This window comes from Ambystoma mexicanum, chromosome 9 (genome assembly GCF_040938575.1).
Source record: "Ambystoma mexicanum isolate Mex_15411 chromosome 9, UKY_AmexF1_1, whole genome shotgun sequence".
NCBI classification, from domain to species: domain Eukaryota; kingdom Metazoa; phylum Chordata; class Amphibia; order Caudata; family Ambystomatidae; genus Ambystoma; species Ambystoma mexicanum.
Genome location: NC_090931.1, coordinates 50,917,275 through 50,934,810, shown reverse-complemented (window position 1 = coordinate 50,934,810; position 17,536 = coordinate 50,917,275).

The following is a 17,536-nucleotide window of genomic DNA, read 5'->3' as shown; positions in this document are numbered from 1 at the left end:
TTATAAGGTCAGGGACACCATCAAGGAAGACATTTCCAAGATCTTGGCCCTGGGAGTGATAGAGCCATCCCACAGCCCCTGGGATAGCCCAGTTTTACTAGTCCCTAAATAGACCAGTGGCGGGAAGACTGACATCTGCTTATGTTGAGAGGCCTCTGTGGAGTGAGACATTTTGCCTGTATTGTGCATTGTGTTTAGTCGTGCCTGCTGCATATGAACTCACGTGTAAGGCCTGTGCTAATGCTGCTGTGTCCTGCCCTCATCTATGTTTCATGTCCTTATGTTATGAGGCCTCTGTGGAGTGAGCCACTATGCATGTATTGTGCATTGTGCTTAGTTGTGCCTGCTGCATATGAACTCAACTGTGATGCCTGTGCTAATGCTGCTGTGCCTGCCCTCATATGTGCTGTCTGTCCTTATGTTATGAGGCCTCTTTGGAGTGAGCCATTATGCCTGTATTGTGTATTGCGTTTAGTTGTGCCTGCTGCATATGAACTCACATGTGATGCCTGTGCTGTACCCTGTCCTCACCTCTGCGGCCTGTCCTTCTGTCGAGAGGCCTTTGTGGAGTGAGCCATAATGCCTGTAGTGTGCATTATGTTTCGTTGTGCTTGCTGCATATGAACTCACCTGTAAGGCCTGTGCAACTACGGCTGTGCCCTGCCTTCATCTATGTGGCATGTCCTTATGTTATGAGGCCTCTTTGGAGTGAGCCATTATGCCTGTATCGTTCATTGTGTTTAGTTGTGCCTGCAGCATATGAACTCACCTGTGATGGCTGTGCTAATGCTGCTGAGCCCGCCCTCATATGTGCTGCCTGTCCTTATGTTATGAGGCCTCTTTGGAGTGAGCCATTATGCCTGTATCGTTAATTGTGTTTAGTTGTGCCTGCAGCATATGAACTCACCTGTGATGGCTGTGCTAATGCTGCTGAGCGTAGGGCCCTTGGAACGTGCATTTGTTAATGGATGGGGGTACACTAGAATCATTCTGAGTCCAAATAACCGGACAAACTCAAGAAGATGGCAAGTTACTGTTTTACTAACAATTATCTAAAACAGGGAGGTTACAGCAAACATCTAGGGACGTACGCTCAGTCTCTCAATGATCTCCGCAAATAAAACAATTTATATACTTCATTATGCGTCTGAATGATGTCATACTACGTGGCAATAATGAAAAACTTATCAATGGTCGGGATTGGCTAAGGGAGACATCTACATATACAATCATATACAATCATATAGGAGCTAGGATTGTTATTGGCTGTCTACCTCATCATACGTGTCATTTATTAAAAGCTGGTGACACTGTGTTTGATTGGTGTCTCAAGCTATAAGGTTCTAATGCAATTGGTTGGCACGCTTGGCCATGTCCGGAACATTCGGTTCAATTAGCAGCACATAAGCCAAGACCCAAGTGCAAGGGGATAGGACATGAAGCTACCTCACTCACCACCCAATTAGCCCAACATCTCTCATCACCCATGCCTTCTGCCATGAAATTGTCTTTGTACTTGGCCTTGCAGAGTATTCTTGTCCTTGGAATGCACGGGAGTGAGGGCACTCGCTATCGTATCTGGAACTCCAAGTTCAAACTCTATTTTCATCCTTGACTCACATGACAAGAGACCATGATTTGGTTCATTCTGAATGCTAAATAAATTCAATTTTGGCATCCTTTTTTGGATTTTTTTGCACCTTAACGTGAGAGGATTCATCCTCTGCACACTCTTCAGAGGAGATAGCTGACCTCGATTTCTAGGATCTTGACATCAGTCAAGACAGCCTCGCCATGCAGCTTCAGCAACCTGTTATTCTACTGCAGAACAGCTTTTCATTCCTTTTTCATGGGTTTTGGGTTATTTATTTCATGATACCAATGTCAAGTTTTTATACAATGGTGCTTCGCCTGCATTCTATTCACTGATTATAGCTAACCTATACAATTATTTTATCTATCTTGCAGGTCAGCGTCTGTACATTCTTCATGCTTCTGATTTCTGCAGAGCTTTTTCTTGTGTAATCTTCTTCTTTTACACCTTAAGGATCATGTTTACTTCATCTTTTCTTCTCTAGGATCCATACATCATCTTCATTCAGTATCTCGGACATCGTGCACACTTTTTTGAGACATCATCAGTCTGTCTTCTTTGTTCATTCTCATATTTCTTCAGGGATCTCATCCTGCAGGCTGTTTTCACCTCGTGGGTACATTCAATGCGGTTGTCTTAATGGATATCTCCTCCTAAATACTTGCTGCAGTGTTGGTACGATAGCTGGTGTCAGACAAGGCATGGTCTCATGTCTCCAACGCAAAGGAGGTAGGGGGCGGGATCTCCTGTGGATGTATACATCTGCTCCTCTACACTGCTGTGTCCTTCCCTCATTTCTGGCATCTGTCCTTATGTTAGGAAGCCTCTGTGGAGTGAACCATTATGCATGTATTGTGCATTGTGTTTAGTTGTTGCTGCTGCATATGAACTCACCTGTAAGGCCTGTGCTAATGCTGTTGTGCCGTTGCTTCATCGATGCGACCTGTGCTTATTTTGAGAGGCATCTTTGGAGAGAGCCATTATGCCTGTATTATGCATTGTATTTAGTTGTGCCTTCTGCATATAAACTCACCTGGGATGCCTGTGCTAATACTCTGCTGCCCTACCCTCATCTATGCAGCCTGTCCTTATGTTGAGAGGCCTCTGTGAAGGGAGCGATTATGTCTGTATTGTGCATGTGTTTAGTTGTGCCTGCTGCATATGAACTCACCTGTAAGGCCTGTGCCAAATCTGCTCTGCCCTACCCTAATCTGTGTGGCCTGTCCTTCCGTTGAGAGCCTCTGTGGAGGGAGCCATTTTGCCTGTATTGTGCATTGTGTTTAGATGTGCCTGCTGCATATGAACTCACATGTGATGCCTGTGCAAATACTGCTGTGCCTGTCCTAATCTATGCGGCCTGTCCTTACGTTCAGAGTCCTCTGTGGAGTGAACAGTTAAATCTGTGGGTTCAACTGTTTTCAGGTGTGTTTTTTGCATAATAACACAGTAGGAAAGCCAGTGATTATGTGGTTGAGGACTGTCCTGAGATGTTGTAACGGTTTATTGAGAGGCCACCTTCAACATGGGGAGTTCCTTCCGCCCCAAATCAAGGTGTCATACAATAAACTGTTTAATGTCCGTTCTTTGTTCAGCCCTATTTCTGATTCATCTCATGCCCCTTGGATCCCTCCCACTGCACCACAAATGAGCCAAGAACCAGGCCGGTGTACAGGAAATATATTTATATTTATTTGAATCACAGGAAATGGCGATCACACTAAAACTACACACAGCACCTTTTTTGTGGCTCACAATGAAACTTCTTGTTGCATAAATAAATCACACAAGTTGATTGGGAAAAACACACATCACAATAATTTACTTTACCCTGATTTCAGTTCAAGAAATAACCAACACTGGTCAGTGAACAAAATCAATTTTCCTGTGAGCTTAAAAGGCTAGCAGTTTGGTTTACAGATTTGTACAAATACATATGGCAATTATTATTTCACTCACACTTTTGCTTTAAAATAAGACCAGGGTGATTTAGCGGTTTGTTTTTCAGATCCCCCTCACTTATAGGTCTGTGTTGGGGAAGTCGGACAGAAAAATTGTAAGGATTTAGGAATTTGGGATTTGAGACACCCCTCAACTTAAAGGCCTGTGCTGGGGAAGACGGAGAGAAAGATTGGGATGATTTTTAGGAATTTGGTATTGCAGACTCCCCTCCACTTAATGTCCTGTGTTGGGGAAGCTGGACAGAAAAATCTTATTTTAGTTTAGGGACCGAACACCCCTCTTCCTTAAAGAAGTCAGGGTCCCAGGACAAATAGGATTACCCAATTTAATTACAGGCTGTAGTTTTCAGCATACACTGGGAATGAGCTTTGTTAATTTTTAATGTTAACAAAAATCACCCAGAGTGTTTTGCTATTTGGGAATTAATGAAATTACATTCAGTCAAATAGGCTGAAGATCTATACAGTTTTGCTTCACCCTCCCCCCCCTCGCCCACTATAAAGGGAAAGGATTTAAGGCAAGCAGATTCCCCCACCTTTTACTTTAACAGGGCTCAATTCTACTTACATTGAAAACCTCGGTTTAAATTCAGGAAAGCCAGCAGCATTTCAGGAACCTCTTGGAGATCAGGGCAGGGGTCTGGTCACAGCACTCTCAAGGATGGTGCCCAGCTCTTAGCCATAGGGCCCAGTCAGCTTTTAGGCCTCTCCATCAATAGACAGCTCCACCCAGATGCAATTTCAGCAAATCTACATCCACTTTATATACCAGTGAGGACACCATCAAGATTTCAGTATTGGGCAGTGCCCTGCAAGAATTCTCACAACCAGTTACCCTTCTCTCTCCCCCTAAATCCAGCCTCTCTCTAAGGATTTGTTTAGGAGTCTAGAGCAGAATACGGCAGCTCCCATTTGAAATCATGTCAACTTTTTGTCCGAAAGGATGTATTTGGCAAAACGTCTTAATTTACTAGTTACTGCCATAATACACATATATATGTGTGTATATTACATGGCCACGGTAGTGGCCATGTAGTTATGGTTAAGTTGCTGTTTCCATAAGAAGAGCACTTTTTGGGTGGCTTATAACTTTGCTCCCCCTGGACGAATCCTCACCAAACTTTGCAAAAAAAAGTATATGGCCCACTCTGAATTGTTTTGCAAAGTTTGGTGAGGTTTGGTCCAGGGGGGGCAAAGTTATAGGGGAGGGTCCCAAAACTTATTTTTTTCCCATAGACATAATGGGAAAAAACTTTGCTCATGCCTACAGCCCAAACGGATTTACACCAAATTTGCGGCAGGAGCGGCGGCTTGGTCCCGAAAGTGTGCTTTTTTTTAGTTGGTGTAAATCCATCCAGTAGTTTTTTAAAAAAATGGCGAAAATGTAAGTGAAAAAAATTAGTGATATCTGTGTCCGCTTTGCGGACACACTTCCCTGTTCGCTCTGCGGACAGGACGGGAATTGGGCATGCGGCTTGTGTGATGTCCGTGGACATCTGATGTGCTTTCCTATTGGCTGCAGTGAAGCGTGCAGTGCGTTGTATGGTGAGAAACGCCCACCATCTTTGTTTATCATTTGCATCAGAACGCTGCATAGTAAGCTCTGTGTCTTCCTCCCATTCCCCCCACCCCCCGCTCATGCCCTGTGTCTCCCTCCTGCTCCCCCCACCCCCCGCTCAAGCCCCTTTTCGTTCCCATTCCCCCCACTCCCCTGCTCATGGCCCGTGTCTCTCTCCCGTTCCCCCCACCCCCCGCTCATGCCCCGTGTCTCTCTCCCGTTCCCCCCACACCCCGCTCATGGCACATGTCTCTCTCCCATTCCCCCCACTCCCCGCTCATACCTCGTGTCTCTCTCCCGTTCCCGCCACCCCCGCTCATGGCCCGTGTCTCCCTCCCGTTCCCCCCACCCGCCACTCATGCTCCGTGTCTCCCTCCTGTTCCCCCCACCCCCCGCTCATGCTGTATGTCTCCCCTGTTCCCCCGCTCATGCCCCGTTTCTACCTTGTGTACCCCCCAACCCCCGCTCCTGCCCCGTGTCTACCTCGTGTACCCCACCCCCTGCTCATTTCCCGTGTCTCTCTCCTGTTGCCCCCCACCCCCGCTCATGCCCTGTGTCTCCCTCCTGTACCCCCACCCCCCCGCTCATGCCCCCTGTCTCCCTCATGTTTCCCCCCACCCCCCTCTAATGCCCCGTGTCTCCCTCCTGTTCCCCCCACCCCCCGCTCATGCCCCGTGTCTCCCCTGTTCGCCCCCACCCCCTGCTCATGCCCTGTGTCTCCCCTGTTCCCCCCACCCCCTGCTCATGCCCCGTGTCTCCCTCCTTTTCCCCCACCCCCTGCACATGCCCCGTGTCCCCCTCCTTTCCCCCCACCCGCCGCTCATGCCCCGTATCTCCCCTGTTCCGCCCCACCCCCACTCATACCCAGTGTCTCCCTCCTTTCACCCCCACCCCCACCCCCGCTCATGCCCCGTCTCTCCCTCCTGTTCCCCCCACCCCCGCTCATGCCCCGTGTCTCCCTCGTGTTACCCCCACCCCCCGCTCATGGCCCGTGTCTCCCTTGTGTTACACCCCACCCCCTGCTCATGCCCCATGTCTCCCTCCTTTTCCCCCCACGCCCCGCTCATGCCCCGTGTCTCCCTCGTTTTCCCCCACCCCCCGCTCATGCCCCGTGTCTCCCTCGTGTTCCCCCACCCACTGCTCATGCCCCGTGTCTCCCTTGTGTTACCCCCCACACCCCGCTCATGCCCCGTGTCTCCCTCCTGTTCCCCCCACCCCCCCTCATGCCCCGTGTCTCTCTCTTGTTCCCCCCACCCCCCACTCATGCCCCGTGTCTTCCTCCTGTACCCCCCACCCCGCTCATGCCCTGTGTCTGCCTTGTTCCCCCCCACCCCCGCTCATGCCCCGTGTCTCCCTCGTGTTACCCCTCACCCCCCACTCATGCCCCGTGTCTCCCTTGTGTTACCCCCCACCCCCCGCTCATGCCCCGTGTCTGCCTTGTGTTGCCCCCCACCCCCGCAAATGCCCCGTGTCTCCCTCCTGTTCCCCCCACCCCCCGCTCATGCCCCGTGTCTCTCTCTTGTTCCCCCAACCCCCCGCACATGCCCCGTGTCTCCCTCCTGTATCCCCCACCCCCCGCTCATGCCCCGTGTCTGCCCTGTTGCCCCCCACCCACTGCTCATGCCCCGTGTCTCCCTTGTGATACCCCCCACCCCCCGCTCATGCCCCGTGTCTCCCTCCTGTTCCCCCCACCCCGCTCATGCCCCATGTCTCCCTCGTGTTACCCCCCACCCCCCGCTCATGCCCCGTGTCTCCCTCCTGTACCCCTGCTCATGCCCCGTGTCTCCCTCGTGTTGCCCCCCACCCCCTGCTCATGTCCCATGTCTCCCTCCTCTACCCCCCACCCCTGCTCATGCCCCGTGTCTCCCTTGTGTTGCCCCCCACCCCCGCTCATGCCCCGTGTCTCCCTCCTGTTCCCCCCACCCCCGCTCATGCTCCGTGTCTCTCTCTTGTTCCCCCCACTCCCTGCTCATGCCCTGTGTCTCCCTCCTGTACCCCCCACCCCCCACTCATGCCCCGTGTCTCCCTCCTGTTCCCCCCAACCCCTGCTCATGCCCTGTGTCTCCCTCGTGTTACCCCCTGCTCATGCCCCGTGTCTCCCTCGTGTTCCCCCCACCCCCGCTCATGCCCCGTGTCTCCCTCGTGTTCCCCCATCCCCCGCTCATGCCCCGTATCTACCTCATGTTGCCCCTACCCTCCGCTCATGCCCCGTGTCTCTCTCCTGTTCCCCACGCCCCCCGCTCATGCCCCGTGTCTCTCCCCTGTTCCCCCCACCCCCGCTCATGCCCCGTGTCTCCCCTGTTCCCCCCCACCCACCGCTCATGCCCCGTGTCTCCCTCCTGTTCCCTCCACCCCCCGTCATGCCCGTGTCTCTCCCCTGTTTCCCCACCCCTGTCATACCCCGTGTCTCTCCCCTGTTACCCCCCACCCCCCGCTCATGCCCCGTGTCCCTTCCCTGTTCCCCCCACCCCCCGCTCATGCCCTGTCTCTCTCCCCTGTTCCCCCACCCCCCGCTCATGCCCCGTGTCTCTTCCCTGTTCCCCCCCACCCCCCGCTCATGCCCCATGTCTCCCCTGTTCCCCCCACCCCCTGCTCATGCCCCGTGTCTCTCTCCTGGTCCCCCCCACCGATGCCCTGCTGTGTTCTCTTTATACACCCCGCCTTCCCTTTCCATGGTGTCCATCTTGGTAAAAGATTTTCCTTCCTACACCGGGACGCCTGCCTGCGGCGTCCCGGTTTGGGAAGAAAAATCTTTTTTTACCACCCTGGGTTCCCACTTTGAGAACCTAGGATGCTAGTGGTCTTCATCCATTGAAAAGGACGTTATGGTTACGTTGCACTAATAAAAACCTTTGAAATTCAGTAAAAAAAAATGTGTTAAAGGAACGTTATGGTTAAGTTGCACTAATAGAAACCTATGAAATTCAATGAAAAAACTTTTTTAAAGGGACGTTATGGTAAAGTTGCACTAATAAAAACCAATGAAATTCAGTGAAAAAACGTTGTTAAAGGGACGTTATGGTTCCAAGTAAAACCGAAAAACCCCTGAAATTCGCCAGTTATGGTAAGCTAAGCAACCATAACTCGCGCCACCATCGTGCACTGCTAAGCCTAACACCCAGGACATCAAAGATGACATCACAAATGTCATCGTTCTTCGCCTGCCAAGCCATTACAGAAGGTGAAAGACCACATGCAAATCAGGCGTATCCACAGAAGTGCACCGGTTACGGTGTCTTGGTGTGGCACAACTCTTCCTTGCTTCTAGAGGAGGGCCGCGCGGTGGAGAACCTACCCACGCATGCCCGTGCAATGAAGATTTGCTTCCCAGAAAGTAGCGCATCTAGGCAAGATCCGGACGCAGCATCCTCTAATAGAAAGATTCACGTGATCGCTTCCAACACTTGAAGGGTGTTCACAGTCTTGTGGGGCGGGCGGGTCGGTGCAACATTCTTTGCCAAGAGAAGGGCAGCGCGTTAAAGGCCGAACCTCACCACAGTATTGGATTACAGCACTTATCACGCAACTGCTGGTTACGCTCTATCAGCCCACACAACATTTGCAAGCTCACTATTCTCCTTCGTTCCTTCCTGCAAGAGATGTCAGGCAGGCCTTTAATGCTTCTTGCTGGGCCACTTTTTGAGGCTTTCCACGCATTGTGTGTTCCTCAGCAAACAGCGCTGCACACAGAGGCGTTGCTAGGGGGGGGGCTAAGGGAGCTATAGCCCCTGCTCTTTTGGTTGTAGCCCCTGATAGAATCTCAGGAGCTACAGCCAAAAGTCTATCTAGCTCCCAGTCCCGACAGTTCTGACATCAGCTTAGCCCCGGGTCTTTTCCAGACCTAAAAACACCCCTGGCTGCACACACCATCGGCGTGGCAGGGATGGGCGCTGTATGTTTACGGCTCTTTTTCCAGCGGGAATAATAAATAATTGGCACATGAAGAACAAACATTTCTCTGGATCGTATAAATATTTTCAGATTTTATTTCTGAGGAATGTGCTATGAGGCGCCCTTGGAGACCTCCCTGCTGGACGGCGGCTTCAAGGCTCTGCTTCATATAAACACCCGAGCCTGGCACTCCCAGTTGCCCCTCTCCCCTCTGGGGGCTACAGGGAGGATGCTTCTTAAGCAGGAAGGGCTCAGCTAGCAGCATGGGTGGAGCCTCGGTGGCAGGTTTCAGAATGATATGGGCAGACCGGTCACCATGGGGGTGGGGGCGGGGGATATCCAAAAGTGATTAGTAGCCTTGAGTGATAAAGCGATATCGATCACACACGTGGGATTTGCTGATGAAAATAATCATGCGGTTGGAAAAGATGAGGAAAGAATTTGCCAGAGTGGCACCAGCACCTACCAGTGATTGTGGGCACCCTCCCAGTTGCTGGAAATCTGGTTTCTTGCAGGGCTATTAGCCCCCACCCCCAGGGGCCTTTCACCTTTTTTCTGCTATAGAAACAAGACTCTAATTTCATTCTTTAATGGACAGGGTGCAATCCCCAAAGGGTAAAGGAGATCCAGTCCCCCCAATTTAGGGTGCAATGGAGTTGCAGGGTACAAGATTACATCACCCACCATGTTATGCATGACAGAGGGCCACAGCACAATCACAGGGCATCTGGGACCCCTCATATATGGAGTCCAGATGAAAAGGAATGGCGTCTCCACTGGGAGACTTACGATGAGACCTTGGCACTGGGGGTGCAATACCTCTCTTTCCCACTGTTGCTCCTTCCTTGAGGTTCAAGGGTCCACACAGGGCTCTTACAAGTAACCAGCCATTGACGGAAATACTCCCGTCACAGACCTGCAGGGATGGGTGTGAAGAAGAAAGGCTCCACCCCTATCCGATGTCCAGCCGGTGGTCGATTCCCGATTGCCGAAGCTAACCCGAGGTACAGCTGCAGCACCAACAGGTCAGAGGACCGCCAAAGCAACTCCCAACACCCGACGCCTTCATCCATCACTGAGTCTTATTCACGGCACTGAACACTTTGCATCAAGGTTTACCGCACGCCTCATCTTCCAAGGACTTCCACGAATGATCGTTGAAGAGCACCACAAAGGTCAAAGCTGCTGTATCGACACCAGTGTTCCACTTTTCCTCGAGGTTCTCAATGCCCAGTAGGTCCCGCTTTAAAGGGAGTCCACCCTCAAGGGATCCGTCGATGATCCATCAAAGAAACTCTTCCATCTCAGGTACATTGGGGTGCTTGACCTTTTTGGCTAGGAAGCCAGACTTATTAAGCATTTATGGGCTGGGCTTGCTAATACTTTTATTACAGGTTGCCCAGGTTGGGGGATCCACACTCAGAATTGTGTCGGTATACCTAAAGAAAGCATTCTGAATTGCCTAACCTTAACCTGCCTTCCTTCCTTAATATCTAAATTGATGAGCCTGTGGCGAGCACTGAGCAACGTTGCTAGCAGACCATTTATAACGTGTACCATTCGGCACAGGCTGATTCCTTCTACACGGGTAAGCCTTGGTATTTCATCCCAACACAACAAGACAATCTCGACCCACGTCCTAAGACTGTCTTAAGTCCTTCCAACTTATGCTACATTTAACGCACACAACCTTGACCTCCATGTGCTTGCAAGAGTAATTCCTGCTGCACCCCACAAATGCTATTATCTATGTGTACAGTTTTGGCTTGAGGCACCCTGCAATGCAAACTGATTACTAATGCGCCTTTCATTCTGCTTTTAAATATGCTTCGCAACTGGCCTTTGCTGTGCCTTCTAAGCCACATAGATGTGCTTTAAATTGATTTGACCTGTGTTTTGCATTTTGACATTAGAAGTGCTCTATATGGATTTTACATGTGTTTTGTATTTTGACATTAGAGGTGCTTTAAAATGATTGTACTTCGCAGGTGTCTTTTGCACCTGCGAAAATTTAACATGCAACATGCGGTTAGCCCGCACAACCGCAGACTAACAATGCTGCATGCCCGTACCTTATGTATTCACCGCCCTTCTCACCCAAGAGTCACGTCCTACAGAAATCGCCTACTTGGCCTGCACACCCAAGTCTCAGCGGCCAAACACATCCACGCCAGCATCACCATGCCGACCACACACAAATGCCACCTCAGGGAAATGAGTTCTCTCGCTCCTGCATCACCCGAACACAGCACAGCTCCACTCCATGCATCATTCACCCTCTTGACTGCCAAGCCCTACGGCACATCCCTTGGGATCGCCACATCCCTGGCATTAAAACATGAAACCCTCCATACCGCACACCAACAACGCACTGTGCATTTACCTCCTATCACAGCTTCAGTACACAGAGAACCCACCCCCTCCCACTGTAGTTGTGTGCCCAGCTCTTTCACTTCCGTCCTCACTCACTTAAGAAGAACGGTCTCCATGCCTAAAGTAAGGAAAAATTACAGGCTGACCACACACATGAACCCAGGTACCCCCATATTCTCATTCACTTGCATATCAAGCCAATTATCTTGTGCTGAACCCTCTAACGCTACCTCCCCCGGACCACCTAAAAAAGTCCTGAGCCTCATCAAATCCATCCATCAAACTCCCACCTCCTCTGACAACATCACAGGAGCACCAACACAGGATGTAGCACTATTGTATCCGATTGCCTCTCTCACTTGCCATCCATTAGCCCTACCACAAGGCTACAACATCTACCATCAGGAACGCCTACACTCCAAAAGGGGTCAAGTTGCCCTCATAGCCAAGGAATCTCTTCCGCTAAAACAGGTCTCCAACTCATTCAAAGGTAACATTGACGTCTTGTGCCTCAAGCTTACCACTTCCCCTAACTGCTCCAGCACTGTACACATCCTTTACCACATACGGCCCCATGGCCGACTTCCACGAGAACCTCCTCCACCTTCTATCCGACAATCTAAAAATGTCATCTAAATCCATCCAGGCCAAACATGGAACGGAGACTGCTCTCTTGGATCTCCAGATATTGCTAGTATTATTAAAAGGGAAACACTGCCTTACTCATGCTACTTGATCTCTCCTCAGCGTTTGATCTCATAGATCATGATCTATAGACTGAAAACGATCGGCAGATGCTCTCCTCTAGCAATAAACTGGTTTAAATCTTTCTTAGGCCCAAGGATGGCCACTGTCATAAAGGGTCATTTCAGTGCTCTGAAAACACTGCTCACTTATGGTGTTCTGCAGGGCTCATGCCTGTCGCCTCTGCACACCTCTAAAAATAGGGAAATTAAACCAACAATATGAAAAGTTCAGGATCAATAACAGCTTCATTGAAGTATCAGAGCATGTCAAGACCCTGGGCATGGTCACGGATTTGCATCTCTTGTACAAGAGACAGGTATCTTATCTAAAATCCACATGCACATTCTACACTAATCTTTTATGGCAAATCCAAGCATATCTATCAGAGCAAAGCCTAGCGTTGATTGCAGGAGCCATAATTAACTCGAAATTGGATTACTGCAACAGCCGTCTGATGGGCAACTCTAAGGGTAACCTCAAGAAACCGCAGACCATGCAGAACGGTGCAGTAAGGGATGTTCTGGGCTTGAGTCAACGGTAAAAATCCTCAGTAGCCAGAAAGAAACTTCACTGGCTACCTGTCCAACAGCGAATAAAATTCAAATGTTCTGTTATGACCTTTAAATGCTTGACAGGCACTGCTCCTAACTTTCTTGCTAAGAAACTTACCAAGGTTCCGGCTCGAAGAAATCTTCGATCTAACAACAAACATAACCTTGTACAACCATGGAAAACCTTGGAAAGAGTAGGTGGCACTAACTTCATTCACTGCGGTCCTCTGACTTGGAATTCCATGCCATCCTTGATTAAAAAACAGCATGTCTCTTACCATCTTTAAGAAACTGCTCAAGACGCACCTGTTTGATGAAAAGGAAATCTAATAGATTCTTTACTTCGTCTCTTGTTGCTTTTCTTTTCTATGTTGTCTGTTCAATGTGAGCGCTCTGAGGCCCATGGGTGATAGGGCGCTATATAAGAACTATAATAGAGAGAGAGAGAGAGAGAGAGAGAGAGAGAGAGAGAGAGAGAGAGAGAGAGATCCTACTAGGAGACCTGAACCTTGGATTCAATGATCCTGAGCCAAATCTCTCGCCAAAGCCCTAGACACTCTGGGGTTCAGACAATCAATCACAAACCCCACCCACTCTAAAGGCTGCATCCTGGATTGGATAGCTGACCACAACTACTCCCCATTCATCAGCTCCAACGCCCCCTGCCCTTGGACTGACTAGCACGTCATCTCCTTCTCCATTCTCATGCCATTGAAACAAAAACCCCTCATCCCTCCCCTACCGCCCACTATAGCTCGGAGCTCATGTAAACTAACCAAAGAGAGGCTACTGCCCCACCTATAACCCCTGCCTTCAGACCTCCCTTCTCCAATGTCCCCACATCTCTAGCTGAACTATACAACTCTGCACTAAAGAATGCAGTCAATACCATAGCCCCACCGTCAGCCGGGAAAACTAAAACTGCTAGATGCAAACTCCTGGTTCATCCCTGAGCTACTGGAACTCTGTTCCTTGAAACACACCATCCTTTCCACTTGGTAAATTAACCCATTTGAATCCACAAAACTAGAATTCATCATGATAACTGCCAAATACAAAAAGGCAATCATCTCAGACAAATCCTTCCTTTAACACTAGGATCACCGAAGCAAAATCTGGATCTAAGGAGATCTTCGCCATCTTCAGGGAACTAGAGTCACCAGCTCCTACCATGCAGGTCATCTCCAAAGATGAATTATACTGCTCTAATATCCAAAACGCCATGCTCAACAAACGTAACCTACTGCATAGTAGGATCAGAACCCACTGTCCACACCCACAGCTACACCCACCAGTAACCCCTCCTTCCAGGACCCCCCGCTTCTCCTTCAAGGATGACACTCAACCCTAAGTCCTCACCCTCCTAAAATACCTCAGACCATCTAATTGCAAAGATGATGACTTCCCAGCCATAATAAACAAAGACTGTGCTGTCCCACTGGCCCTGTTTCTTACTGCATTCATAAATGCCTTCATTGCTGCAGGACTGGTTCCTCCTAACCTCAAGGAAGCTTGGGTGCCACCACTTCTAAAACAAACTTCACTTGACACGGCCTTCCCCAAAAACAACAGGCCCATAACTACAGTCCCCTTCCTTCTAAAAATCCTCGACAAAGCAGTCCAACACTTCCTCGAAACCAACCACATCCTGGGCTTACGTCAATCCGGCTTTCGACCTGGTATGGCACAGAATCTGCCCTGCTTGACCTAAAAGACCAACTAGATGAGTTCAAGGATGCAGGCAATCCTCTACTCCTCCTCCTGGACTTATCAGCTGCATTTGACCTAGTGGACCACAATATTATGTGTCATCACCTCACCTCCGCAGCCCACTTCTCAACCTAAGCCACAGCTTGGATCACGTCATTCCTGGAAGGAAGAGCCATAAGAGTGTTCTCAGATCAGGCTTGTGCAGCTCCCACCACCATCAACTGCAGAGTCCCACAGGGATCCTGTATCTCTGCGACTCACTACAACGCCTTCACTAAGCATCTATTTGACATCTTATACTCCATTGGCTAAGCTACACCAACTATTGTGATGACACTGAAGTTCTTCTCCCACTCGCCTGTAACTACGAAACTGACGCTAAAGCCCTCAGCACAGACTACTCCACTATTCAGCCATGGATGACAGCAAGCAGTCTCTGCCTCAATGGAGAAAAGATGGAAATCCTCCTAGTAGGTCCCCAAGAAACCCTAAAATAACACACCAGCTAATACACCAACTTCACAATTGACAACATTCAGATCCATGTTTCCTCCTCGGTCAAGACCTTAAGAGTCTACATTGATGCCACCCTATCCATGTCACGCCAAGTTGGCATCATCACTTCCTCACCGGCCTGCTACACTAAGCTGATTAACGCAGCCGAACCATTCTTGACCACTGAGAACTGCCTCTCAATTGCTAGAGCAATAATAGGCTTAAGACTGGACTACTACTGCAACGTCCTCTTTTCTGTCACCTCCTTAAAAAACCAAATGAAACTCCAAATAATCCAAAGCAACGCACTTCGAGCTGCTCTCAACATTCCCAAAAGAGACATATCTCTGCAGCCAAATTTGAAGCCAACTGGCTCCCCATAAAAGAACGAGACTTATTTAAAACTCTCCCATCACGCACAAGTGCATCCCTCACACAGCCCCGCCCCCAACGTTCCTCTAAAGTAGTTAGAGCGGGCTCTGCCAGCCCCACTAGACCCCATATTCCCACCGACTCATTGTCCCTAGAGTCAAACGTGCCAAGGCAAGTGGTGCTAGCTTCCCCTTCCTTGCCGCCAGACAATGGAATGCCCTGCCACTTACCCTCAGAAATGAACCCTCCCACATTGCATTCTGCAAAGTCCACAAAACCTGGCTGTTCCACTAACCTCTACGCCCCCATTTTTGACGTACTCTTGCGTAGTCCGGTTCTGTGTAACCAAACAAACTGTGTACACTTGATGTGTTATGTCTTTCACTGCTGTAACTACTGCTGTAAAAGCTATGATATTCAATGTATGTACCACTGTAACTAAGGAGCGTAGCTATGTCTGTAAGTAACAGCGCCTTGATGCCCACGGACTGCTGTGCACTATGCAAATACATAATAAGTAAAATAAATACAAATAAATATTCCCTGAAGTGTCATTAAGGTTCTTTTATTTTACAGGCAACCTTATAAACGAGACTGGGAGCACGTGGCGACCCTCATTGCCCCCCCCCCCCCGTCCCCACACGGTTCTCTCAGTCTTGATAGTTTGGGTTTAAACCCACAGGAGAAATTCTTAGCGTCACAAGGGGGTTATTGTACAAGCCCCGAAATGCACAGCAGAAAAGCAAGACGTTATCCAGTCACTCCTTACTTTTACACTCCTGGGCATTGCGCTGCACTGTCAAGTTGGGGAAGAAGCATGGAAGAGAAAGAACATTTCCGGCGTCCATTCCAAATTCTGGGATGCCTGCTAGAGAGAAGGAGTGGCCCCCAGGCACTTGCTAAAAGCAGGCAGATTCCACAGGAATCCCTTGGAAAGGCTGTCTGCAAAGTAGAACTTGGAAGAGGGATTTTCTTTTCTTTTTCTTTTTACAAAACGGAGAGTAAAATGAAAGAGCACAGCTGACCGCCTCCCGCCCCCTGTTTTTACTCTCTCATTCTCCACTCCGTGTTGTAAATGTCGAAACTTGCATGCGTGGGACCCAACAGCATGTAAGTGTGTGGTCCTGTGCACGCATTTAAGACTTTGTACAAACAGACCTGCACATTATGTTGCATGCTGGTAGAGGCAGGCTTCCATCCAGGATGGGGAAATTGTGAAATATGAAAGCTGAACTCCTGTACATGTATATTTTGTCAACATTTTATTATTAAAAAAAATGCATATATTACCAAGTGGGTTTATTGTGTGATTTCTGGTATGTGCATGTTTAAAGGTGTCTCTATGAAGCAGAGAGCCATTTCACTTTTGTCCAATGTTTTTTAGCATGTTCTACTAGACTATCACTTGCCTGATGGGCCTCCTCCCCTTTCCTCGCCCTTGTGTCTCTGTCTCCACCCCCTCCACCTCTCACCCAACCCTTGTGGAATCGTAGTGTATCTTCTTTTTAATCTCACGTTCCGGAGATGTAGCTACTATGAGGAAAGAAGTTCTGGAAAGGTAGTGTCTATGCCGCCAGTAGAGAAGCTCATATACCCATCCTCCTCTCAGGGGCCAGCGCCTCTGGGTGCAGACCCTATTAGTGGCTCCGCGTGTTGACAGTGACTTGAGGTGGATGATGAAAGAAGGAGCGAGAAAGCAAACACGCCAAGCATGCTAGCGCACAGAAGGTGATTTCAGTCGGTTCTTGTGAGCTGTGAGGAGCAGCAGTGCCCTCCAGCGGAACATCGCAGAAATTGCTGCATTAAGTTTTGCAGATTTGTAGTGATGCAGATAGCAGGTGTTCTTAATAGTATCCACATCCATGGTACTCATTTCACCAACCTTAGAGGGACGAAAGGCTGAGTCAGACGCTGGCAGTGTTGTAGGATTTGCAATCTGAAGTTGCATTTTGCGTTAAACGAAGCAATCGCATACCCGTAATGTATATGCATTGTGTTCCTTGTTTCTTTCAGTTAGCGAGACATATTCCTGGAAGTTTCATGATATTTCGTAAAGCTGAATACAAGCAAAACAGCGACACCTAGTGGTGAATAAACGCGAAGCAGGTGTTGAGTCAGCACAACATTAACTCAAAAGGGAGAACGAGGACGGGAATGTTTTCCTATCATTACTTGCTTCCTGAAAATGTTATGCTCGTGCGCCCCCTCAGTTCCTGGCTGATCTTTTCCCATATAAAAGGGCCCCACCACATGTGAAGCAGTGAAATTAGGGGGCAAATGGAACAGC